Here is a 6,000-nt window from a genome sequence, read left to right on the forward strand (position 1 = left end):
ACCCACCCCAGTACTCTTGCCTAGAAAATCCCATGGACGGAGGCTGCAGTCCATGGCGGTCACTAGGGGTTGGAAAAGACTGAGTGACTTCACTTTCACTTTTCACTTTCATGCATTGGAGAAGGAAGTGGCAACCCACTCCAGTGTTCTTGCCTGGAGAATCCCAGGGATGCTGAAGCCTGGTGGGCTTCCGTCTATGGGGTCGCACAGAGTCGGACACGACTGAAGCAACTTAGCAGCAGCAGCATCCTCCAACATAAAGAGAGAAAGACAGAAAAAAAAATCTTAAAAGAATCTAGAGAAGGGAAAATAAACCTTACTTATAAAGGAACAAAGATACAATGGACTTTTTGTCAGAAATTATGCAAGAAAGAAGGTAGGATCTTCAGTGTTGAAAGAAAAATAAAAAGAACCAGCCAAGAATTCTGTATCCAGAAAGATTACTCTCTAAAGTGAAAGAGAAATATAAAAACTTCCTAAGACAAACAAAAACTGAAGGAATTCATCATTAGCATAGTGTGAGTCACTCAGTCATGTCTGACTCTTTGCAACCCCATGGACTATACAAACCATGGAATTCTCCAGGCCAGAATACTGGAGTGGCTAGCCTTTCCCTTCTCCAGGGTATCTTCCCAATCCAGGAATCAAACCCAGGTCTTCCACATTGCAGGTGGATTCTTTACCAGCTGAGCCTCAAGGGAAGCCCAAGAACACTGGAGTGGGTAGCCTATCCCTTCTCCAGTGGGTCTTTCTGACCCAGGGATCGAACCGGGGTCTCCTACATTGCAGGCGGATTCTTTACCAATTGAGCTATGAGGGAAACCCCATTATTAGCATACCTGTATGCAAAAAAAAGTTAAAGGATTTCTTAACCAGAAGGAAGATGATATACACCACAAACTTGAATCTACTTAAAGGAAAAGAACATGTCAGAGAAAAAAAAATTTTTTTTAAAGATTAAAAAATATTTTATTTTTCTTATTCTTATTTAATATAAAAGATAACTGTGTTTCAAGTAATAATATTAACAATGTTCCATGTGAGTATAGCCTATGGATAAATAATGAAAGACAGCAATGTCACAGGGAGAAGAAACAGGGATTGGAAATATTCTGTTGCTACAAGTGAAGTGGTCTAGTATTTTAATAACAATTAGATTAATTAAAAATGTATATTGGGAGGCTTAGCAGAAGAAAGATGATATACACCACAAACTTGAATCTACTTAAAGGAAAAGAACATGTCAGAGAAAAAAGATTAAAAAATATTTTATTTTTCTTATTCTTATTTAATATAAAAGATAACTGTATTTCAAGTAATAATAGCAACAATGTTCTGTGTGAGTATAGCCTATGGATAGATAGTGAATGACAGCAATGTCACAGGGAGAAGAAACAGGGATTGGAAATATTCTGTTGCTACAAGTGAAGTGGTCGAGTATCATTCCATGCATATTGGGAGGCTTCCTTGATGGCTCAGTAGTAAAAAAAAAAGTCCACCTGCCAAGATGGGAAACATGGTAATCCTTTATCCAGGAAGGCCATACATGCCATGGGGCAAACTAAGCCCAAGCATCACAACAGTTGAGCCTATGCTCTAAAGCCCAGGAGCCACAACTACTGAGCCCATGTGCTGTAACTACTGAAGCCCGCATGACCTGGAGCCTGTGCTCAGAAACAAGAGGAGCCACCATAAAGAGAAGCCCCATGAGTAGCCCCCGATCACCGAAACCAGAGAAAAGCCCAAGCAGCAACAACCACAAAGATCCATCACAGCCATAAGTAAATACATTAAAAAAATTATATATAATTCTTTGTGGTTGTTGCTGCTTTATATATATATATAAAGACTATCAGACAGGGCAGTTAAAGAAAATGTATATTGGAAAATCTAAGGCAAATGCAACATTAAAAAAAAACTAATTTATGTGCTAAGATGTGAAGTAAAAGGGAATCATATTGGATGTTCATTTAGTAGCAGATAAGGCAGAAAAAGGGGAAAAAGAATAAATTCAATGAATAGAACAAAGTTACAAACATGTTAGATATTAATCCAACTGTATTAAGAATAACTCTCAACGTGGATGGCCAGAGCACCAATTTAAATTCAAAGATTGGCAGAATGGGTATAAAAGCAAGACTCAATTTATGTTGTCTGATGGAAGTCAACTTTAAAAATAAAATCTCCAATTGGTTAAAAAGGATGGAGCAATGGACACTGTGCCAACAATAATCAAAAGAAAACTAAAGTACTGTATTGATTCCAAATAAAGCATACTTCAGAAGAAGGAAAGTTATCATGGATAAATGGGCATTATATAATGATAAAGAAGTCAATTTTAATTTCTCCTAAATGTGTATACCTAACAAGAGTGTGTCCAAAAAAAGAGAGGCAAAAACTGATAAGATGAAAGGGAGAAATAGACAAATTCATTACTGTAGCTGAAGACTTCAACACTGTTCCTTCAGCAACTGACTGACCATCAAGCAGAAAATCAGAATATATTTTACCTGAAAAACACTATCAGTTAATTTGAACCAATTGATATTTATGGGCTACTTCAGCCAACAACAGCAAGGTACACATCCTTCACAAGCTCACATAGAGCATTCATCAAGACTGACCACACTCTGGGAGGACATAAAATATGTCTTAACAAATTTAAGAGAATAGAAAAACATAAAGTATGCTTTCAGACCCAAAGGGATTACAGTACAAATCAAACAGAAAGATAGACGTCAAATCCCCAAATATTTGAAGTTAGACAATATGTTTTTTAATAACTTTAAGGTTAAAGAAGACAAATGTTTGAGTCAAAGAAAATAATTGTTTAAAATTACTTGAAGAGAATAAAAATATAAAGACAACTTATCAAAATTTGTGGAATGCAGTAAAAAGCAGTGATGGGAAGAAATTTACAGCATTAAGTGCATGTATTTCATCTTAAGAAACTAGACACAATATTTTTAAAATGTTTGTGACTCTTGTAAGCAGCCATTTTTTGAAAAATGACATGATAATAATGTCTAATTTGTAAATTCTTGTAATTGTTTTACTTTAGAGCTGTTTGTAAATATGAGAAATTATAATAAAGCCTGTTATAAGCTCAATGGTTGTAGCCCCTCAAAACTCATATATTGAAATCTAATTTTCAAGGTGATGGCATTAAGAGGTGGGGAATTTGAGAGTGATTAGATCATGAGGGTGATTCCCTCATGATGCGGATTAGTGCTCTTATAAATCAGGTGACAGAGAAGGTCCCTTGCCGCTTCTGCCATGTAGGTTATAGCAAAACTACAATCGCCCATGAATCAGGAAGCAAGTCCTCACCAAATACACAGTCTCTGGAGCCTTGATTTTGGACATCCCAGCCACCAGGAGAGTAAGAAATAAATGTCTCTCGTTTATAAGCCATCCAGTCCCTGACATTTGTTAGAACAGCCTTCACAGATTAAAGCACTGTGTTTTTTTCAACAGTTATATGAAATAACTATTGAGAACCATTAGCTCTTTATGGACTTTTTTTCAGTGAAGGGATGATGTGGACATAAAATTTCAGTATTGTTGCAAATGCAGGGGAGGATTAGGGGAGAATCAGCTACCTCTTTCCTTACCCCTTAAGTGTTAGCATGCTTGAAAATCCTTGGGTTAGATTACACTTCATCACATTTGATAATAAAATGCTATAATATATAAACAGTCATGTATAAGTCTTTTAACTAAATTTGTGATTTTTATATACAGTTGTCCCTTGAACAGAGTGCCAGACATCCTTGAGTGTGAACTCTAGGATAACTATGAACAAAGCTAGAGGAAGTGATGGAATTCAGGCTGAACTCTTTCAAATCCTGGAAGGTGATGCTGTGAAAGTGCTGCACACAGTATGCCAGCAAATTTGGAAAACTCAGCAGTGGCCACAGGACTGGAAATGATCAGTTTTCATTCCATTCCCAAAGAAAGGCAATGCCAAAGCATGTTCAAACTACCACACAATTGCACTCATCTCACACGCTAGCAAAGTAATGCTCACTCAAAATTCTCCAAGCCAGGCTTCAATAGTACAGGAACTGTGAACTTTCAGATATTCAAGCTGGATTTAGAAAAAGCAGAGGAACCAGAGATCAAACTGCCAACATCCGCTGAATCATCGAAAAAGCAAGAGAGTTCCAGAAAAACATCTACTTCTGCTTTATTGACTATGCCAAAGCCTTTGACTGTGTAGATCACAACAAACTGTGGAAAATTCTTAAAGATATGGGAATACCAGACCACCTGATCTGCCTCTGGAGAAATCTGTATGCAGGTCAAGATGCAACAGTTAGAAATGGACATGGAACAATGGTCTGGTTCCAAATTGGGAAACGAGTATGTTAAGACTACATATGGTCACCCTGTTTATTTCACTTATATGCAGAGTACATCATGCAAAATGCCAGGCTGGAGGAAGCCCAAGCTGGAATCAAGATCGCCAGGAGAAATTTCAATAACCTCAGATATGCAGATGACACCACACTTATGCCAGAAAGTGAAGAGGAACTAAAAAGCCTCTTGATGAAAGTGAAAGAGGAGAGTGAAAAAGTTGGCTTAAAGCTCAACATTCAGAAAACAAAGATCACGGCATCCAGTCCCATCACTTCATGGCAAATAGGTGGGGAAACAATGGAAACAGTGTGGACTTTATTTTCTTGGGCTCCCAAATCACTGCAGATGGTGACTGCAGCCATGAAATTCCCCGGTGGCTCAGATGGTAAAGCATCTGCCTACAATGTGGGAGACCCAGGTTCGATCCCTGGGTCAGGAAGATCCTCTGGAGAAGGAAATGGCAACCCACTTTAGTATTCTTGCCTGGAAAATCCCATGGATGGAGGAGCCTGGTAGTCTACAGTCCATGGGGTCACAAAGAGTTGGACATGACTGAGCCACTTCACTTGCTTCTTGGAAGAAAAGCTATGATCAACCTATGCTAAGTCACTTCAGTCGTTTCCGACTCTGTGCAACCCCAAAGACGGCAGCCCACCAGGCTCCCCTGTCCCTGGGATTCTCCAGGCAAGAACACTGGAGTGGGCTGCCATTTCCTTCTCCAATGCATGAAAGTGAAAAGCGAAAGTGAAGTCGCTCAGTCGTGTCCGACTCTTAGCGACCCCATGGATTGCAGCCTAACAGGCTCCTCCGTCCATGGGATTTTCCAAGCAAGAGTACTGGAGTGGGGTGCCATTGCCTTCTCCGATGACCAACCTAGATGGCATATTAAAAAGCAGAGACATTACTTTGCTGACCAAGATCCATTTAGTCAAAGCTATGATTTCTCCAGTAGCCATGTATGGATGTGAGAGTTGGACCATAACCAAAGCTGAGCACCAAAGAATTGATGCTTTTGAACTGTGGTGCCAAGGAAGACTCTTGGGAGTCCTTGGACTGCAAGGAGATCCAACCAGTCCATCTTAAAAGAAATTAGTCCTGAATATGCAGTGGAAGGACTGATGCTGAAGCTGAAGTTCCAATACTTTGGCCACCTGATGCAAAGAACTGACTCATTTGAAAAGACCCTGGTGCTGGGAAAGATTGAAAGCAGGAGGCAAAGAGGATGACAGAGGATAAGATGGTTGGATGGCATCACCAACTCCATGAACATGAGTTTGAGCAAGCTCCAGGACTTGGTGATGAACAGGGAAGCTTGGCGTGCTGCAGTCCATGGGGTTGCAAATAGTTGGACACGACTAAGTGACTGAACTATGCTAAGCTGTCCTGTGAACAATAAAGGTTTGAACTTCAAGGGTCTACTTATACATTATTTTTTTCAATAAATACATATTACTTAACCACAGTATCTGTGATTCATTGAATCTGCAGAGGTAAAGGAAATTAGGGTACAGAGAACCCAAGTATATGGAGGGCCCAGTAACCCTAATGTTTGCTCAAAGTTCAATTGTATTCTTAATCTTTTGTAATTTGCTTATTTATGGACTTGTGTCAAATGTCCAGTTTTTTAGTTTCAATATT

General features: G+C 39.1%; 1 long non-coding RNA gene across 2 annotated transcripts in view; it reads left to right on the forward strand.

The window, feature by feature from the left end:
* The window catches only part of LOC138987832 (uncharacterized), a 40,577-nt gene extending 34,808 nt beyond the window's left edge, over positions 1 to 5,769 (forward strand). For both annotated transcript variants that reach the window (XR_011464125.1, XR_011464124.1), the window contains exon 4: positions 3,745 to 5,769. This is a non-coding gene — a long non-coding RNA (uncharacterized lncRNA). The remainder of the gene's footprint in view (positions 1 to 3,744) is intronic.
* Positions 5,770 to 6,000: the final 231 nt, after the last annotated feature.

This window comes from Bos mutus, chromosome 5 (assembly GCF_027580195.1).
Source record: "Bos mutus isolate GX-2022 chromosome 5, NWIPB_WYAK_1.1, whole genome shotgun sequence".
NCBI classification, from domain to species: domain Eukaryota; kingdom Metazoa; phylum Chordata; class Mammalia; order Artiodactyla; family Bovidae; genus Bos; species Bos mutus.